The 21921-nt window shown below is 40.2% G+C and overlaps 1 pseudogene across 1 annotated transcript; it reads left to right on the forward strand.

The window, feature by feature from the left end:
• Nucleotides 1–12360: 12360 nt before the first annotated feature.
• LOC110204231 (cytochrome P450 2C23-like) lies at nt 12361–21187 on the forward strand (annotated as a pseudogene). Its single transcript, XR_013484848.1, has 6 exons — nt 12361–12589; nt 14402–14564; nt 14869–15017; nt 15364–15524; nt 16702–16878; nt 20991–21187. The product of XR_013484848.1 is annotated as a cytochrome P450 2C23-like (transcript).
• Nucleotides 21188–21921: the final 734 nt, after the last annotated feature.

Here is a 21921-nt window from a genome sequence, read left to right on the forward strand (position 1 = left end):
TTTGAACTCAAAATTATAAAAAAAAAGGTTAAAAATTATTTTTAAATGAAACATGGAAAAATGAAATATGAAAATTCAAAAAAGAAATAAATGTTTTGATTTTTTATTGGTATAACACTTATTTAGGTTAATTTAGGTGTCTTGATCATTTATATCATGCTGGTATAAATTAACCACGAAAAATAAATTGTCCCTCAGTTATTAAAAAAATATTTGTTAGACTGAATTATAACAGACAAAAATAGTACACAATAAAAGAGGTATTCAATATGAATGAAGGTTGTATGAAGCCCAAGAGATGAAAAGTGGTTACTACTGAGCTATTCCAGTTCTACTATTACAGAGCTGCTATAGAGCTATTACAGTTATACAAGAGCATTGTGGAGGAAGTAATTTTTGAATTGGGCTGTAAAGAATGAGCATGACTTTAATAGGACACAATGCAGGAGAGAGAATGTGCCAGACACAGGGAACTCTGCAAGTCAAAGTGGAGCATTGGGCCTTGGAGATCTATCCAGTTTGGACATAGTATAAATGACTGGAGGGAATAAGTATGAGATGAGGCTTAGAAGGGAGGCTGGAGCCATGTTATGAGAAGCTTTGATTTCCCAGCTAAGAAACATGAGTTTCCTGTGGAGGTAATTTGGAGTTACTGAACGTAAGCTCCTTTGAGAAGCAGGGACAGCTGTGGTTTTCATTCTTTCTCATTAGGGCCAACACGATGCCTCCAATACCATTAGTGCTTAATAGCAATCAATTTATTAAATGCCTACTTTGTGCCAAGAATTGTGTTAAACACAAGGACACCAAAAAAAAAAAAAAGAGAGAGAGAGAGAGAGAGGGAGAGAAAAGCAAAACCAGGTCCTGCCTTCAACAAGTGTTTGTTTTAATGAAGGAGACCACATCGACCTAAATCAGTATACATGTGATAGTACAGAGTAAATGGAAGGTAGCCTTAAAGGAGAAGATATGGTGGGCGAAGGAGAAAGGCTTCTGGCAGAAGGTGAGTTTTCAGCTGAGTCTGAAAGGAAGCCAGAGTTGTTGAAGAGGAAGAAACTAACAAGATTTGGTGACTAATTGGATATGTGGAATGAGAGAGAAGAGTTGAGTTTCAACCTTGACACTATGAACTAGAAAGATAAAAGTCCCCTCAACAGAAATGAGAAAGTTCAGAAGTGGCTGGTTTTAGGGGGAAAAGAAGTTTAATCTCAGTGATATTGAGCACATGCAGTTCCAAACTGTCCAGTAAGCAATTAGCAATGTGGGACTGGAGCTCAGAAAACATTCCTAGACCTGGGTATATTGATCCAGTGATGAAAATCCATGGGAGCTGATGAGATTTCCAAGTGAGAGCATAGAGAAAAAAATAGGAGCAAAGAAGATCAATGCCATGGGGGCACTAGCAGTCCACATAGCACAATAATATACAGTAAAGTAGAGTGAGAAGTAGTGGTCGTACAGGTAGGAGGAGAAACAGTTTTGAACAACAAAGAGCATTTAAAAAAAAAAAGCATAACCTCCCATAGAAGTCTGCTCCTCTTTGCCATCCTGTCACCCCCATCCCCCAACCCCTGAAAGGATTAGTTCCAACGGTGGGACTGTCAGGCCAAAAACTTCAGAGTGCAGTGGGTTATGGTGTGTGCCAAGCTTGGGACATTGCCTGCTGGCTCATTCCTTCGATATAAGACATACCAATCTATGATTGCAGCTACATACTGATTACTATAGACAATAAATCTCCTGAGGTGATCACATGCATTCAAATTCTCTGTAAGTTATAATTACGTAAAATATGGCCACTGGTTCCAATCCAGTGGAAATAGGCAGCACAAATACAAGTACCTGCTGATGCTTCAGAGGGATTTCCTATTTGAACTTGGACCTAGCCATGCTGAACAACAGGCCCTGAGTGGTCACTTATACTGCCAGTGAAGAGTTTAAACAGAAACGCAGGCCAGGAATGCACTTTGGCACTTTTGCTCTTCGTGTAAGTTCACGATCACCTGTGCAGGCGAGGGTTTCAGTGGAGGCTAGCCAGGGACATGAAGAACAGGCCAAAGGGCACTTACAGAGAGATCCGAGTTGTCTCCCCATTCCCCTTCTCCTTCCTGTGTCCCTTCCATTTGTTACAATGCTGACAATCACAGCAAGAGCTCAACGGCCAGATCCAGAGCAGAGGCAAGAAACAACCACACAGATCCCAGAGGCCGGAAGGCTCGGGAGCCTCCCTGATGTGTGTCAGAGACGGGGCTAATTCTGTACAAAAGGGGAAAGCCAGGAAGTCATCTCTGGGGCTGCTGTACCAGCACCCCAATCTGGATGTCAAGTTAGAGCAGCATAGCCTCCCCCTCCCCCACTGCAGCCCTTCTGGCGCCTCTGACAGCTAGCTAAACAGACCACAGGACATACCGACTCTTCATTTTCTCCTTTTCCCTTCCCAAGTGAGGATACACAGCGACTGTATAAGCACTCATTTGGAGAGGTCTGTGTTGCCAAAAGGTAGAAAACAAAATGGGTGGGAGAAACTGATTGTTTCCTCTTCATTTTAAAATGCCTAGAACTTACTCAGAGGCCTGCTTAAACAGAAGTTCAAACAGCTGCAGAGGGTAGCCCTAAATTACCCCCATCTCATGAAGACCTTGGACAGCTGGTAAGCACCTCTGACCATGCACAGGGTCATTTCTGCTTGGTTAGGATGTTAGCTGAAAGAACAAAGTAGTTGAGATGGATTGGGACTAGTATGGCCTTTCTTCTGACAGTTGGAATGCTCCCTTCTCCATTACTGCATGACATTTCAGTACTTTGGCAATCTATGATTTTTTCCGGGTAGGTCTTTCATCCCCCAGTGATGACCAACACCACCCTGAGCCCCCTATAATTTAGTAGGTGATCTTTGAGTCACTGTAGCCAAATCATTCATGACTCTCTGACCAACTTGGTACTGAACCTCTCTCAACCTAGCTCATCTGGTTCTCAGGCAGTAGTAGGAACATGCTCACAAATCTTTTCCAGCTTGATGGGAGCTGCTAAGGTTTTGTATTTTTAAATTTTATTTATTTTTTGTTTATATTTTAAGAGTCCCAAGTTATCTCCGTGTCCTGAGGCAGTAATGGAACAGGACTTCATTGTGGCTCTTTTGCTTGTTATCCTTGGTGTTTCAGTGATTTCCTTCTGTTCCACAGTCAATCACTCTGTGTCAACACTTTCCCCTTCACCTGTGAGCAGATACTTAAAGTCAAAGCTTAACTCAGCATCTGTGTGCTGGAGGATATGGGAGCTGCTGACATGAGTCTGTGCCCACAGTGGCCTCTGGGGTAGGGTGGCAGGACTGAGCTCAGCTGGATTTCCAGTCCCGTTTTCAACAAGCTGATTATTGCCATGGACTCTAGCAGGTTTTCCCTCTATTTAATTCCTTCCTCTACTCTCCTTTCCTGCCTAGGACTGGGATAAAATCAGCTCCTGCCATTTCTTGAGAGCTAAAGGATGCTTTGGGAACCCAGACTTAATAACAATGTTTACTCTCAGCTTAGCTGCCACCTCCCACAGCCCACCTGCATTCAAGAACAGCGTCCAATGAGCAGCAAAGAGGGCATTACAAAAAGATTTAAAAATCCTTTATAGATACTATTGTGCATTAGCTTCAAATATCTCTAAGAAAGAGGTAATGCCAAGTTATTACTTCCATTTTAAAAAATGGAGCACGTGAAGCTCAAGGTGAAATGACTTTTCCAACTGTCACAGCTAGTAAGGGGCAGTGCCAGGACTCCATTATGCCATGGTTAAGTGCATTCTGGAATGAATGAACCAAATATTTACAAAGTTCCAGTGTTACCACAAACTGGAAAGGATTGTACCACCATGTGCAGCCTCACAATATGTGTTACCCAGTAAGACCTGAATGAAAGGTCCTTGATGATTTACCAGGTGGAAACCAAGTCCAGAATAGAGCCCCCTTAGCTGGAAGAGGAACTTGGGGTTATTCTGTGGGTTCAGGTGGAGGAAGTTCCCAAAGGCAGAAAGAGAAGCTGGGCCTGGAGGGAATTTCCCCCAACTCTGCCTCTGTCTCTGCACACAAACAGGATGATGATGGGAAAAAACACAAGCCACAATGCCAGGGATGACAAATGCCCACAGGTCCATTGCTCTGTGGTTGGGGCCTGTGGCTGACAGGGGCCAGCTCATATGCCCAAAGTTTATTATGTCTTTTAGGATAGGGGTAGGACTGAGGAGTCAATGATAAATCTAGTATTTTGAAGGAAGCTGGAAATGTCTCATCCTTTAATTGCGAATTTAAAAGGTGAATTAATATTTTTAAAAGTGTTTTTTTTAAATCTTCTATATTGGTTAATATTATTTTATTTAATTGACCCAACAAAATTTGCCTTTTTTAATTTGTTGCTTGTTTTCCCAGTTTTTTCTTTGGTGTCTTACTCTTCATGACCCTATTTGCGGTTTTCTTGGTAAAGACAGTCGAATGGTTTGCCCTTCCCTTCTCCAGCTCATTTTACATGTGAGGAAGCTGAAGGGACTTACCCAAGGTCACATAGCTAGTAAGTCTGAGGCTGGATTTAAACTCAAGTTTTCCTGACTCCAGGCCCAGCTCTTTGTCCACTGCAGCCGCCTAGCTGTCCCTTGGGTCTCTTTAATATTTTTAATTGATATTGTTTGTTTTCACAATACTTCTATTTCAAAATATATGCTTCCCTGCTGCCTTGCCCAGCGATTTATCTTTGTTTTTAAATTGTTTTTTTCATTTTTAACTAAAAGATAAAAACACAAAAAAAGAACATTTTTATGTATACAGCACAGCATAAAACCATAAATTTCCATTTCACACTGTTTGCTTGTTTAAAAAACTACATAGTAAATACTACACATCTTTTGCAAAGTTAACCTGCTTTTATATGGTTCCTTCAAAGTTTTCTTTTGTTCTGTGCTGTGCACTTTTAATGTTTTCCTTCCTCACCACCACACCCTAGAGAAGGCTACCATTACACACATATAAAATATAATATATGTAAAACCATATCATACAATACATACTTCTATTTATCAGTTCTTTTTCTAGATGTTGACAGCAACTTCCTTCAGAGGTCCTTCATAATTGATTCAGAATTAGTTGGTCTTTAAATGTTAGCTTTCATTCCTTTTTCCCTCCCTCCCCCCTTCTTCCTACTTCTTTCCTTCTTTCTTTCCTTGTATTTATTATAATCATGTATATCATTTTCCTCTTCTGTTTGTTTATTCTACATCAGTTCCTATAAGTGTCCCCATGCTTATTGAACAAGTATTCACAGACTTCTTCTGACCTCCCACTTTTCTTGAAATGGAAGAAGTCTCACCTGAACTCTTTGTTGGCTCCGCTGCTCCAGATTCAAAGTGATGCATCATTTTAAGTTGTTTGGAGGGGAATGTTGAAGTGTTCACCTGTCATGTTCCCTCACCTTTGTAACATTCTTTATATACATCCCCTTTTCTCCTCTGATTCTGCCACCACTATAAGGCCAGCCCTTCATGTCTGGAAAATTGCATCTGGGTTGCTCTTGGGTAATGCTTGCCTCACCTCTCTCCCCACTCCCATCCGTCCTCCACGCAGCCACTAAAGTGATTTTCCTGTAATGCTGGTGTGATCAAGACACACACACACACACACACACACACACACTAATCTTCACCACTCAATAATCCTCAGTGGCTTCCTAGGGCCTCTAGGATCAAATACAGAATACTCTGGCATTCAAAGCACATCATAACTTAGCCCCCTCCTGCCTTTCCAGTCTTCTTACATATTACTCCCTAATACATACATTTTTGATCCAGTGCTCTGGGCTTCTGCTAGTTCACAAAAATGACACTCCATCTGTTAGCTCCAGGCATTTTCTCTGGCTATCCTACACTGCTGGAATGCTCTCCTTCCTCACCTCCAACTGTTGCCTTTTTTTTCCTCCTTCCTTTGGTCCTAGCTAAAATCCCATCTTCTACAGGAAGTTTTCCAAATGTCTCTTAATTTTAATGCCTTCCCTCCAATAATTCCTTTGTATTTATCCCATTTATGTTATGTGTATGTGTGCGCATGTATGTGTGTATGTGTGTGTGTGTGTGTGTGTGTGTGTGTATGTGTGTGTAAGCTCTTTCAGGGGAAGGCAGGGACTGTCTTTTATCTCCTTTTGTCTTCTCAGCACTTACACAGTGCCTGACACATAGTAGGTACTTAAGAAATGTTTATTCACTTATTGACTAAGTGTACAGAGGGGAGTGACAAGCGAGAAGACTGGAAATGTAGGATGGGGTTAGGTAGTGATGTGCCTTAAAAGTCAAAGAGAGCATTTTATATTTGATCCTGGGAGTAACAGGAAATGACTGGGTTTCTTCTAGACATGATCAGACATGATCAGATTTTCTCCTTGCTAAGAAGAATCATATGAATAAGAACATTTTTTATTGTTGGTTCCTCCACCTCTGGAAAGATGAAATCCTCACTAGGACAAATCAAACTATTTCGCATTAGGCAGAGTGTTCTCCAGCAGATGTCTGGAAAATGGAAGTTCCTTTTCATTATCATATTATGTCTCTGTGCTGGGCTTGTGATCTGTTTCCCAGAATCCAAGTATGGAAAGAGGACCAAGGCAGAGCTCCAGGGCAGGAAGCACCAGGAAAGAAAGAGATTCCAGGGGATGCCTGACTCAGCACAGGGGAAAGGAACACATGCCATCTGGCAGCTCTGTCAAAGATCCTGAACGGAGGGAGCGATTATGAGCATGGACCTTATCTGTGTATTGAGCAATAAAAACAAAATGCTCTGGAGCAGGAGCAGACCAGGGATTTTGTTCTAGCCTTTAATGTAGCTTTGAAACCTGAAGTAGAATACCCAAAGGAGGTGTCCTAAACTTAGGGAGAATCAGCAGCTCATTCGCTTCAAACCTGCAGAACTGACCTAACTGAGGCTAACAGTGACTAAATCATGTAGCAATCTACTGAAACTTCCAAACACACACAAAGAGACTGATCCAGTCCTGGGACAAGAACTCTCAGACGTGTGATCTAGTGAACCATCGCTTGCCTCAATCTAGAGATTAGGAAATTTGAGGCCAGAGATTGGTTTACACAAGGTCACACAACAAATGAGTGTCAGTCAGAGTTGAGATCCTGCCTGAGCTATGGATCGATCCAAACTGAGATAAAGTTCTTTCTGTGTTATAGGAGACATGGACCCTGTTGACTGCCCATGGACTCTTTTGAACTTGGCATAAACTTCCAGGCATGAATAAATTTCTTTGAAACTTATCTCTGTACCTAGCCCAGCACAGCTATTATTTCATTCCTGCTAATTGGTTCCATACAGATGGAAGATACACGGTGTAGGGAAAAGAAAGAATAACCTGGATTTTGGAGGGAGCTTACTTTTTAAAAAAGGATTTTTTTCTCAATTACATGTAAAGATGGGACCTCCTTTTGAATCAACCTTCCGGTCATTATTATCAGGAGAGACCTCATACAGTGAGTACATGGTCATGAACAGGTTTGGGGACTGTCATGGGCAGAGAGAGAAGGATTGTATTTAGATGGTGAAGTCTTCCAGGGCTCCTGTGTGGGAATAAAATGGCACCGGGTCCATCAAATCCTCAAACCTTGCAGACCATTCTGGACAAGATGCAATTTGCTTCATTCCAATTTGTTCTATCCCGAGTTCAGTTTGGAGGTGATAATGAACTTTATATAGCTTTTAAATTCACACACAGGATAATTATACTTTATAGGGTATAATGTAATTGTATGTGTCATATCCTTTGAGTATTGCAAGTATCCCGTGCGGTCAGCAGTGCACATAGAGAGGCAGCTTGGTATCCTGGGAGTCAGAAGAGCTGGGTTCAAATCCAAGCTCTGCTGACATCTCCTTATGTGACCTTAGCAAAGTCACATGCCCTAACTAAGGATTCAGTTCCTCATAAGTGAAATGAAGCCTTGGCCTCAATGGCTTCCAAGTTCCCATCCAGGTCCAGTTGTGATCCTATGACTTTCTCTAGCACTTGAAGATTTACCAAGCATTTTACAAGCATTATTTCCTTCAAGTCTCACAACATTTCCAAAGCAACTAATGCAAGTGTTACTAACCTCATTTTACAAATGCAAACACCTGGACCCTGAGTAGTTCAGTGACTTATCCAAGTATGCACAACCAGGACGTGGATAGTAGAATTTTAACCCACATCTTCCAACTCTGCATAAAGTTCTCTATTGAAAGTTTTTCTATACTGATGCGGATTGGTACTTTCTATATAACTTGCTGCCTAGAATTTTCTGAGGGCAATAATAGGGTAATTGACTTTTCCAAGGTCACATAGCAAATATGCACATAAGAATAAAATGTGGGATTGGAAGTATAACCAGAAAAGAAAAGAATTAGCAGTTTTGAGTAGCCTGGAGGTAAGCTTGCCAATCACAGCAAATTTATCAGCTCCTCACCACTGCATACCTTATGGCAATTCTGGCTTTTATTCATGTGGAGGCTAAAAGAAAGGACTGGATTCAAATGGTTTGACATATGTTTCCCAAAAGTCCTAGATTGCATCAAGATAGCTCCCCAGTTTCTAGAACTCTATGGAACTGAATTGAAAAGAAATTGAAAATTGAAAGGAATTGAATTGAGATAAATGTCAGTGCTGTGAAAGCCAGAACCTGTGTGAGTTGCTCATCTGTTGCCAGTTTTTTTGTGCCTTAAAAAGTTATTTTAAATTTAAACATCACAAAAGAGCATGTCCGCACTCACAAGAGAACACAAATAAGGATGCTATGTGGAACTGTCAGTTGCCATGTTGAAACCCTCAATTAAAAAAGTTTATAACAAATTCACATATAACCTTCAAAACTATTCTGCTGCTTGTCTGTGTTTCTTCTTAATTTTCTTCTATCCTTTTATCCACTTAATTTTTAAATTTAATGTGTTGTTTTTTCCCAATTACATATAAAAACAATTTTTAACATTCCTTATAAAAAATTGAGTTCCAAATCCTCTCCCTTTCTTCCCCCCTCATTGAGAATGTAAATAATGCAATATAGGTTTTACACGTGCAGTCATGCAGTACCTATTTCCATAGTAGTCATGTGAAAGAAAACAGACCAAAAAAAGAAACAAAACAAAAACAGAAAAATAAAAAAGTTTTTAGAAAGTAAGCTTTGATCTGCATCCAGACTCCATCATTTCTTTCTCTGGAGGTGGATAGTATTTTTCATCATAAGTACTTTTGGAATCGTTTTGGATTATTGCATTGCTGAGAGTAGCTAAGTCACTTGTAGCCGATCATTGTGCAGTATTGTTGCTACTGTGTACAATGTTGCCCTGGTTCTGCTCATTTCACTTTGAATCAGTTCACATAAGTCCTTCTAGGTTTTTCCAAGAGCACCCTACTTTTCTGGGTACAAAATCGCACAAGAATATTTCATCACAATCATATACCACAACTTGTCCAGGCATTTTCCAATTGATGAGCATCCCCTCAATTTCCAATTCTTTGCCACCACAAAAAGAGCCACTACAAATATTTTTTGTGCACATAGGTCCTTTTGCTTTTTGTTCTTTATCTATGTGAGATACAGATGTAGTAGTGGTATTGCTGGGTCAAAAGGCATGCACAGTTTTATAGCGTTTTGGCAAAAAATAAAAGTATGCTTCAGTCTGTATTCAGACACTGTCAGTTCTTTGGGGACAGACAACATTTCTCATTGAAAGTTCTTCAAGAATTGTCTTGGATTGCTGTACTGTTGAGAATAGCCAAGCCATTCATAGCTGATCCTCTTACAATATGGCTGTTACTTTGCACACAGTACATTTCATTTTGCATCAGTTCATGCAAGTCTTTCCACGTTTTTCTGAGAGCATCCTGCTCAACATTTCTTATAGTACAGAAGTATTCCACCATAATCATTTACAACAACTTCTTCAGCCATTTCCAAATGATGGGCATTCCCTCAATTTCTAATTCTTTGCTCCCAGAAATGAGCTACTATAAATATTTTTGTACTCTAAGTCCTTTTCCTTTTTATCTCTTTTGGGATATAGACCTAGTGGTGACATTGGTAGGTCAAAGGGCATACGTGGTTTTACAGTTCTTTGGGCATAGTTCCAAATTGGTCTACAGAATGGTTGAATCAGTTCACAACTCCAGCAGCAACGCATTAATTAACCCTAGCTCTTTTCCCTTTGGAATATCACATTCCAAGCCCTCTGATCCTTTAATGAAGGAGCAGCTAAATCTTGTGTTATTTTGATGGTGGCTCTATGACACTTGAATTGTTTCTTTCTGGCTGCTTGCAATATTTTCTCTTTCACCTGGGAGCTCTGGAATTTGGCTATACAATATTCCTGGCTATTTTCATTTTGGGATCCCTTTCAGGAGGAGATCAGTGGATTCTTTCAATTTCTATTTTACCCTCTGGTTCTAGAATATCAGGGCAGTTTTGCTTGATAATTTTTTGAAAGATGAAGCCTAGGCTCTTTTTTTTGATCATGGCTTTCAGGTAATCCAATAAATTTAAATTATCTCTCCTGGATCTGTTTCCTTGGTCAGTTGTTTTTCCAGTGAGAAATTTCACATTGTCTTCTTTTTTTCATTCTTTTGATTTTGTTGTATTGTTTCTTGATTTCTCATACAGACATTACGTTCCAGTTGTTCCATTCTAATTTTTAAGGAATTAATTTCTTCAGCGAGCTTTTGGAACTCCTTTTCCATTTGTCCGATTCTCCTTTTTAAATCATTCTTCTCCTCATCGGTATTTGGATCTCTTTTACCATTTGGCCTTCAATATTTTTTGTATCTCTTTCACCACACTGTTGACTTGTTTTTCGCAATTTTCTTACATCACTCTCATTTTTTTTCAAGTTTTCCTTTACCTCTCTTGCTAGATTTTCAAAATCCTTTCTGAGCTCTTCCATGGCCTCAGACCAATTCATATTTTTTTCTTGGGGCTTGAATGTGAGATCTTTCACTTTGTTGTCTTCTGCTGAGCATGTGTTTTGATCTTCCTTGTCACATAGTAACTTTCAATACTCAGAGGTTTTTGTTTTTCCATTGTTTGCTCATTTTCCCAGCCCATTAGTTGACTTTTAACTCTTTGTTCAAGTAGTGCTCTGCTCCCAGGGTGGAGGGTGAACTGTCCTAAGTTTCAGGGGTTTTGTGCAGCAGTTTTCAGACATACTTCTAGGAACCTGTAAGTTTTCAGTTCTTCCAAGGTGGTATGATCTAAGGAAAGAAGTGTACCACTTTCCTGGTCTGTGCTCTGGTCTGTGAACATCCACTAGCCCTCTTTTCTGCCCTGAAACTGTGAGGAGAGCTCCCCCTCCACTGTGGCCACCAGCTCTGCAATGGTAGTGCTCTTCCTCACCTGGGACTGCCACCCAGGATCGAGCCCTGGATCCAAGTAAGGGAAAAAAACAGCAGAATTCTGCCCCGGGCTAGCAAAAAAACATCCCTGTAATCTCCTTCAGACTTGTTATTTGACACCCCCCACCTCTTTCTGTGCTGAGCTCTGCAAGCAGGCACTGCCACTGCTGCCACTGATTCAGTCACTTACAAGGCCTCTGAAGGCAAATTCCTGGTTTGCTGGGCCGGATCTGGGCTGGTGTGGCCTACACTGTGCTGCACTCCTCTCTCACCTGGTGCAACAGACCTCTCCTGCCAAACTTCCAAGTTGTCTTGGGCTGGAAGTTTGTTTTACTCTGTCTTTTGGTGGGTTCTGTTGCTCTAGAATTTGTTTAGAGTCATTTTTAAAAAGGTATTGGTGGTGTTTGGGAGGAGCTCAAGTGAGTCCCTCCCTATACTCTACCATCTTGGCTCCACCATCTTGGCTCCACCTTGGCAAAGCCTGTTGATACCTATTTTGCTGCCATCTTCTCTCTCAAGAAGAATGTTCTTCAAAGTAAAGAATGAACAAGTATGGTTAAGAAGGCAATTAAGCCTGACATAGTTGAAGAGATAAGAAATAACATCTGAGCCCTTTAACATGAGGTCAAGCCTACTGACAATCTGATCTCCACCACAACCTCCTCTCAGGTTGAATTTGGAGATTTGCCCTCCTTGCTAAACACACACTCATGGGCCAACAGAAATTTGATTGTTGACAGCCCATGACCTCCAACAAAATGAGCTGGACAAAAGCCTTCCCCCTTTCCCATTCTCCTTATGTAATTTAGTGCCAGTTTAGGGTCAGGGACAGAGTCTAAAACAAACAAAAAACAACATAATAACCTCTTGATTGCTAAACTAATCAGAGTTAATGGAAAAAAAATCCTGTTTGCCTACAAGGACTAAATGTTTATTGGCTGGGCATTCCCACCCCTTGTTTTCTACCAATGATGATAAAAGTCTGCCATCTGAGTTGATACCTCTGAGAGTTGTAGGACCATCTGTCAGGAATGGATCCTTGGGGACTCACCTCTACTGCCCTACTGACCTGTGTTCTTTTGCTGATCTTTTTGTCTCTATGGAGACAAGGATTCAAAAGGAGGAAGCTTCCCCCAGGTCCCATTCCTCTTCCCATTATTGGCAACATCCTGCAATTGGATTTGAAGAACATGTCTGAATCATTCTCTAAGGTAAAGGGACTGGATTTGGGGTTTAGATCTGGCTGCTTGGGCTGTAGGAGGAGACACAAAGGCTTCAAATAGATAACTGAATCAAGAGTCATGGTGATTTAGAATCCTATGTATGGATGGTGTGAATCAAGGGCTCTATGAGTGATATCTCCATTAGCAATGATGTTAGGCAAGCATTGGTTGTCTTGCCAAAATTTTGGCAGCAGCAGAAGAAATTATATTACAGGACCAAATATTCTTCCCTTGCAATGCATCATACTAGGCTCTGTGAATACAAAGACAAAAACTAATCATTCAATGAGAATTTCTTCATTAACTTCCATGTGCCAGGCACTGTGCCAGACACAGGAGAGAAACATGTGGTTAATGCAACTATCTCTCCTTGAAAAGAAAATAGTTCGGGGCAGGACCTGAGTTCAGATCCAGCATCAGACCAAACACTTCACACTTACTAGCTGTGTGACCCTGGCAAGTCCCTTAACCCCAATTGCTTAAAAAAAAGAAAGAAAGAAAAGACAAAAAAAGAAAAGAAAATAGTTCCTGTCCTCCAGGAGCTTATGTTTTACTAGAAGGATACAAAAAATTCATAGATAACCAAGTAGAAGGTAACTAGAGGACAGATAAAGCATTTGTAATGGGGGCAGTCAAAAAGTTTCAAGTAGGAGAGAACTCCTGAGCAGGACCTTGAGGGAAGAAAAAGATTCTTATTGGAAGAGAGAATGGGAATAAATTCCAGGCATGGTAGACAGTCTGGGCAAAGGCAAGGAGGTGGCAGATAATATAGCTAAGAGGGGACGTGGCAAGAATATGAAGTGTGGGATGAGGGGCCATACAAAATCAATTTAGACAATTGGGTTGGAGGCAGCTGTGGAGGCATTTAAGTGCCAAGTCAGGGAGGCAGTAGGGAGCCCCTGCAGACTTTTGAGTAGAGGAATGGCACAGTCAGAACAGTAGCAGAGGAATATTAAGTTGTTAGTTGTGCAGATTATTCATTGCAAAGGAGAAATACTAGAAGCAGAGGATTGAAATTGTAAGCCATTGAAAGAATGGATAAAATATCATTTATGAAGTACCTACTATGTGCTCACTATTGTGGAGACAATACAGAGTAAGATATTTTAGATGCATGTCAGTTGGAAAGGCATTGTGCTTCTTAGGGAAAATTAACAAATTAGTCAGTTGTTTAGTAACTGGTAGTGGTGAAGGTGAGGAAGGTGGGGCCCTTCTCTACAGTGACTGCTCCTCATTGAAAGGATGAGTGTTTGGCCTGGACTGAAAGCAGAGCCTAGGGTCTAAGGGCAGGAGTCATTGATATGAAAAGGTCAATTACAAAGGTTCTTGAGTAACGGTCCTGGGTCATTTCAATTATTTTCCAAGGCAAGTTGGTGGTATTTTGATTTTTCCTTTCTTCACATTTCTTCTTCTCTTTCCCTCAGGTCGATTTATTAGGGTGACTAGTTTGGGTAAGTTTGGAGGAAAGGGTAGTTTTATGGGAAAACAAACGAGTTGTGCTGTGGACATATTAAGTTTGCAATGCCAATAGGACATCCAGGTTGAGAAATCCATTTCTAAGCAGTTGGCTACGTGGAATTGAAAAGTGATAATCTCTAGTCATATGAATGTGGGAATCTTCTACATATAAATGATCAATAAAGCCAGAGGTGGTACGATCACCCAGTTAGAAAGTGTAATAGCTTCATGCATACGTACATGTACTCATGCATATGGCATGTTATGAAGCAGTTGTGAGGAGAAATTCTCAGTTTCTAAAGTTTCACACTGAATTCATCCTATTTCTTGCCATTTTCACAGCTGGCTGAAAAATATGGCTCCATCTATACTCTTTATATTGGAACCCAGCGTGTTGTGGTGCTACATGGATATAACATTACGAAGGAAGCTCTAATTGATCAAGGAAATATTTTTATGGATAGAGGAGACATTCCAATATTCGAAGACTTAGCCAGAGGACATGGTAAGTTTAGTTTTCTGTAAAGAGTCACAGAAAAGCAAAATGTATGGCAAAGTATCTCCAGTAGAATGTACTCCTGTGGAGCACAGTTACTGGTTTCATTTTAATTGTTCTATTCTCAGTACCTAGTAGAAGACCTTTATGTAGTAGGTACCTGGTACCTACCATTCTGTCATTGTATTTTAGTGTGAATTGAATAAAATTAAACTTGATCAATGAACTAAGCCAGAAACTCCTTAACCACCATACACACTGTGCCCTCTCTCCCAATGTAAGAATAATCAATGTCCTCTTCTCTACTATCTAGGAGTTATTTTCAGTCATGGAGAGAGGTGGAAACAACACCGCAGGTTTACCCTGACGACCCTAAGGAACTTTGGGATGGGGAAGAGAAGCGTTGAAGAGCGAGTTCAAGAAGAAGCCCAATGCTGGTGGAGGAGCTCAGGAAAACAAAGGGTTGGTTTTCAGTTCTTTCTTCCTAGGCATGTAGGGTCCAACTGCTCACCCACTCCCAGTCCTAAATGCTATTTGCTTTGGGAATCATTTTAAAAGTCTCTGCCTTCATCTACTTACCATATAATAACTCTGCTGGGTCAGAAAACTCCCTTCTTGTTTCTCGTGCTCAGGCATTAGAAGCTCATTTAGCCTCCCTATAAGTAAAGACATTGTCCAGGAGAATAACATTCATTAGCCTTTAAAGAACTAAGCACCCTATCCAAGCATGATGCCCATATCCCATCTGATTGGAAACATTTCTATTAAAGTTGTTTTTTTCCCCTTTGGTAACTTGTCTCCACATTAGGTCAGCCCACTGATCCCACCTTCATCCTTAGCTGTGCGCCATGCAATGTGATCTGCTCTATCCTCTTCCGTGACCGATTCAAGTACAATGATAAGAAATTTCTCTATCTGATGAACTTGTTAAATGAAAACTTCCGCCTCTTTAATAAACCATGGATACAGGTAAGGCCATAACTCTCTTCTTATTTTGTGGTTGTTTGCTGAGTTTCAGCAACAAGATCAATATACCATAGCCTCTCATCTCTTAGCAAAGGTCCCAACACCCATGAGAACACACACACACATTCACACACACATGCCACTCAAGGACAATAACATCACGCAATATCTTTGGCTCTCACATAAGATATTAGGTAGATATCCTGTTCCTAGTTGGCACCTGCACTAGTTCTAGATCACCAAAATTGAAGTTATATGGAGAAGTGTTTGACTGGGCCTGGGGAATCTCTTCATAGATGTGAGCAAGCAAAATAGATATCAAAAAAGGACCTGCTCAGGCCATCCAGGAGAGAATAGGAAGGGCAAGCCACTTAGATCAGTAACCTACACTGATTCTTGTAGTGATCTAGCTCGGCCTCTACAATGGATGGACATGTAGGATGAAAACCTTCATCCACTGAAGCCAGAACTGAAGATCCTCATCCAGCTGAAAAACAAGCTTTCGTTTCCTTTGCCTATGTTGTGTTCCACTTACAGTCTGGTATATGTACTTAACAGTCTGGAATAGGTACTCTAGCTAAACCCTTCTGTGGTAGAACGTAAATTTTTTGAGGATGAAGACTGCTTCATTGTTGTCTATATCACCACAGCCTAGGACTTGGTTCATAGTGAGTATGGAAAAAATGCTTGATGCATTTTATTAACTTAATGTGAATTGAACTGAATTAATTGGATACCTTTGTGTCTGCTTATCTTCTTTTTTTTTATGTTGGCCATTCGAAGGCAAGTAGATTTCCCCTTAACTCAAATATGAGCTTCTTTTGAACAACGACATAATATGATGCCATCTGGTCATCTCAGTGGGTAGCACAGCACCAGATAGATTAGTTTTGCTATATTTGACAACTTAAGGTTAGATTTGAGAGGATTTATGAAACTCTTGACAAGGTAGGGATTTCTTTTGCTTAATTATGTGTATTTGTTTTGATGGTTTTGTTTTTCTTTTTCTTTGAACCAATGTGCAGTGAAGATGAGAGAGAAAATATATTTTGTCAATGAAAAATTTAATTAGATTCAAAAAAGAAATGGAATCTCTAATTTATAATGAGAGATTTTAAATAGTTTCTTCATGATAGTAAACTCACATGTGTTTGTTTTGGTTTGGGGTGTGTGTATGCAGCTCTACAACTTTTTACCAGCATTCAGAACATACCTCCCTGGAGAACACAAAAGAATTTTTAACATTAATGAGGAACTTAAAGATTTCATTTTGGAAAGAGTGAAAGAGCATCAGAAGGTCCTGGACCCCAACAACCCTCAGGACTTCATTGACTGCTACCTCTCCAAAATGCAGCAGGTAAGATGCATGGGGGAAGCACCTTACTTGTTGAGTAAGGCTGATATTCCAAGGATTCTTACAGGCCACAAGCACAGAAAGGGACATGAGAGAGAACCTCAAAGTACCCACATCCCCCAAGGATGCCACTGGCTTTCTAGTAACTGGTCTTTGGTCTGCTCGTATCCCTTATCTGAAGTCTGGATGGAAAAATGAGATTGAAGAGTTCTGCTTTTCTGGGTGATGAGCTGGTGATCTGGACTTTCCTGTTTGGAAGGGGATATTGTATTGGAGAGTGATAATAGGAATCTAATAAATATTTACCAAGCAACTACTATATGCCAGGCACTCTGCTAAGTGCCAAAGACACAAAAGAAGCAAAAGACAGCCCCTGCCCTCAAGGAGTTCACAATCTTCTGGGGGAGTTTATATGTAGACAAATGTATACAAAGTAAGCTCTAAACAGGAGAAATGGGATGCAGAGCAGGGCTTGGAGTCAAAAAGACTTGAGTTCAGAGCCAAATTCAGACACTTCTTAGCTGTGTAATCCTGGGTAACTCATTTTCCTGATTTGTAAAATGGGATAATAGCATTTGTCTCCCAGAATGGTAATGACGATAATGTTTCTAAATGATATCGTTAACTTTAAAACATTATAAATACTAGTTATTATTAGAAATTCTAACTATGACTTGCTCTCATAAAATCACTCAAAATTAATTAATTTAAGGAAGGGAACAGTATCAAGTTTGCCTCACAGAAAAATGAAGATGATACAAAAGTCTCCTACAAACCCACAAACCAATTCAGAAAACAAATAAAGCATTTATGGTATCTCATACTCTCCCCAGCTCAGAGTTGTCATCAGGACATCAGCCCAACATTCTAGTTAATCCTTAACTGTCCTCCAGTCCTACATGGTTCCAGTCAGACTGATACAGGAAGCCAGGTATGGATGGAGTGCTAAGCCTGAAGTCCAAAAGACTTGTGTTCAAATCTGGAGTCAGACATGGTATACGATAGTATAGTATAGTATAGTATAGGTTAGGATAGGATAGCATAGCATAGCATAGCATAGCATAGCATAGCATAGCATAGCATAGTATAGTATAGTATAAACAGCGTAGTATTAATATAATATAGTATAAGATACTATAATATAGTATAGTGTATAGTATAACACTGAGCAAGTCACTTAACCTCTGTCTGCCTTCATTTCTTCAATTGTAAGATGGACATAATAATATGGACCCCTATGGTCATTGTAAAGATCAAATGAGGTACTATTTGTAAGGTGCTTAGCACATTTAGATGCTTCATAAGTACTTCTTTCCTGCCTTCCTTTAGAGTCTAAATCAGGGGTGGGGAGCCTGTGGCCTTCAGGCCACATGAGGCCTTTTAATTTTACAGAACAAACCTAAAATCTGGATTCAGTCAAAAGGCCACCCTTAAGGATCTAGAAAGCTACATGTGGCCTGACATCTGCAGGCTCCCCATCCGTGCAATCAATGCATTAAACAGCCCCTAGAAGGAAAACTGGGTTTGGGAGCATTAAACAATGTGGAAGAAGATCTTTCTTGATTGTCCAAGTAAGTCATGAGAATTCAGGGCTGGAGGTGGGGAGGAGAGAGTAAATGTGTTCTCTCCCCCAACACCATCATGGCAGTGTCATGAACTCTTTCCTCTCTGTATTCACATCATAACCACCTTAGTTCAGATCACCAGCATCTCTTACCCAGACAGTGACAATTCTCTCCTACCAGCTCTCCAAGCATCCAGACCCTCAATCCATTCTTCACAAATCTGCCAAGTTAACATGCATAAAGTGCAAGACTCTCTGGGTTATTCCCATGATAGGAAGCTTCAGGGCTCCTAAGAGAAAACACTAACTCATCTATTTGGCATTTAAAGCCCTTCACAATTTGGCTGCAGCCTCTCTTTCTAGGCTGGTTACACATTCTCCCCTCTCACAGCCTCCCTCTGTGCTCCAGCCAAGCTGCCCTGCTTGCTCTTCTTTGTACACAATATTCCATCTTTTGCCTCTTTACCTTTATACAATCTGGCCCCCCTCCCTGGAATGCTCTCACTCTCTTTCCTCAACTCTTAGTAGCCCTAATATCTGTTCACACTCAGTTGCTACCTCTTTCAAGTAGCCTTCTCTTATTCTTCCTGTTGTTAATATCCCACCCCCAAATATCTGTGCATTTATTTTCCATGGATCCCATTTGTATTTATATTTATATGTATTGTATTGCTTCAGTAGAATCGAAACTCCCAGAGGGTAGGGGCTGTCTTATTTTTATCATTTGCTTTTATATCGCCATTACCTGGCATTCTGCTTGGCACAGAAAATACATTTTATACTTCCTTGTTGATTGACTGATTTCATATACTGACAAAAATGTTAAACACTACAGAACCAAGCATACATCATTGAACTGTTCACTACAGACTTTCTTTCAGGTTGAAATGAAGGTATCCTTAAGAACTTTTTAACATCCTTCCTCGATATATTGCCACTCTGTTTCTATTGCCTCTGTAATTTCTATTTTTTTCCAGGAGCCCTGAGCCAATGGGAGATTTTTTTAAAATAGTGTTAAGCTGACATAAAAGCATGAGAGTATTGATTCCATTGCTTTATCTTTTCTCATTAATTTATTTACTTTATGCTTGTCTGGTTTGAAGTTTTCCAGCTCAAATAATTGACTCATGTTGAGTTTCTGTTTTTTAGGAAATGCCTGAAACCCACCCTTTTCTCTTGAAGTCTGTCTCTTTTATCAAATATTTATTTTCTCCCACCCAATGAAAAAAGACAAATAATAACCTTCTTAACAAACAAGCATAATCAAGAAAAATACATTTCTGTATTGGCCATGTCCAAAAATGTGTCCCTTTCTACATACCAGTCAATGAATTCTCTCTCAGAAAGCAGGTACCATTCTTCATCATTAGTCCTCTGTGCTTATGTTTGCTAACTGAATTGACATGAGTCCATAAATCTTTCAAAATTGTTCATTTTTGCAAGATTGATGGCTGTAAGTCCATCTTATTTTGTTCAGGATGAAGGTTATATTTGCAGGATTACTTATTTAGTACTATAACTTCATCTGCTTTCATTTTAATATTATTGTTTCACCTCTGTAGGCCTCAATTTCTTTGTCTTTAAAATGAATGTGCGTGGCAGTTGATCTCCAAGATGTGTCCTAGCTATAAGTCCTAGAAGCTTGCGTATTTCATAGAATTTCATAGAATCTGTGGGTTGGAAGGAGTCTTAGCAGCCACCTAATTTTAGGGCTGTCCCAGAAAAGGGTTAGAATTCCTTTGCTTCCTCATTTCCCAGAAGGCAGAACTCATAACAGTCATTTGAAGTTACAGAGACACATTTAATCTCCACACAAGGGGATAATGTCCAAGATGTAATAAATTTCTTCATTAAGTAATAAATTCCCCATGTAAGGAAATCTTCAACCTGGGGCTGGCTGACCACTTAAGGGAGATTTTGAAAAGGAAACTTCTGATCAGTTACAGGTTGGCTGATTGAATTTCCTTCTCCTACAAAATTTGAAATTCTGTCTTCCCCTGCCCCAAGACTTTCTCTTAGTTTCCTGTTGTGAAAATCTGAAATCTTCTTCTTTTGTTTTTTTAAACTAAAATGCTGTTGCTTTGTGGCAAAAGTATCTGCATGCAAGGTCTCTTAGCAGGTTATAAACTTTTTAAGTGACTTACTTTATCAGGTCCTCACCATGCCACATATATCATAGATAATAAATAGAGAGCTGAAAGGATCCAGCTCCTCCTGTTAAATATGAGAAAACTGAGGTCCAGAAAAATTAAATGACTTTCCCATGGACACAGACCTTACTGAGAATAAAGTTTAATTCAGATCTTCCTGATACAAGCGTAGTGCTCTTTCACTATGTCATGTTTCTGGATGCGAAGAAGGTTGCCTGGGAAAGGTAAGCCTGTGGATGAACAGGGGAAACCTAAGAGCATTAGGAAGGTTTTCCTCTCTTAGAGTAGGGAAATGAAGGTGGGGGAGGGCTTGTAAGCGAAACTTTATGTACTTCACATGGTTACTAATGGCTTTCCCTGCTGTCTCTCATTACTTAATATATTTTGTATTTCTCCTATAGGAGAAAGATAATCCCAGTCTGAATTTGACTTGGAAAATCTAAAAATGACAGGAGTAGATTTATTTAGTGCAGGAACAGAGACAACCAACAGCACCATAAGATATGGCCTGCTGCTCATTCTGAAACATCCTGAGGTCCAAGGTAAAGTACACGAATTGCCATGCTTTCAGACCAGGCTTGCTTTCCCATTCCTGTAGCTTGCTCAGGAGCTGTCTCTCCTTTCCACTTATTGGATTTGCATGACTTCCTCACAGATCAGCAACAGGTCAGACAGTAGCATATTGAAGAAAAGGACCTTGAACAAGACCTGTTAGTTATTGAAGCATGTGGAGGTGTATTAGGGGAATTCAATTCTCTTTAAAGAACACATATAATGCTCCCACTGTGCACCCTCAGTTCTATGCTTAGCATATAAAGACTCAAATGAAACACCCTTTCCTCAAATGGCTTACCTTCTGCCAGGCATAGTACTGCTGGATCTAAGGAGGCAGAAGTAGGAGCCATAGGTAGACCTTACAATTGACAAATGGAGACTTCATGTAAGGAAAGACTTACAACTATTAAAATTCTCCAAAAGTCCATTCAGCTGTGCAGGAATAGTGAGTTCTTGCCTACTAGAGGTTCTCAAGCAAAGGCTGGTTGACCCTTTGTTCAGTCCATTAGAGTCAGGATTCCTGTTCAGCTATGGATGGCCCTAGGTGAAAACATGTCACCTGTAATGCTGAGATTCTATGCTCAGCAGCTCAGGGTATTGAGACAGGAGCTGAGATACACAGCTGGTGAATGGTTTAAATCAAGATGATAATGCCATCACCAGCACTACAAATTCAAATGAAGGCATCTACTTGCTTTGACAATAAGAGCTGGCATAATAATCATAAAGATGTGAGGGTTACAAATAACCTGACATGTAATTTCATTTGATTCCTGC

Source organism: Phascolarctos cinereus, unplaced genomic scaffold, assembly GCF_003287225.1.
Source record: "Phascolarctos cinereus isolate Bilbo 61053 unplaced genomic scaffold, phaCin_HiC Scaffold_147;HRSCAF=716, whole genome shotgun sequence".
Lineage (NCBI taxonomy): Eukaryota > Metazoa > Chordata > Mammalia > Diprotodontia > Phascolarctidae > Phascolarctos > Phascolarctos cinereus.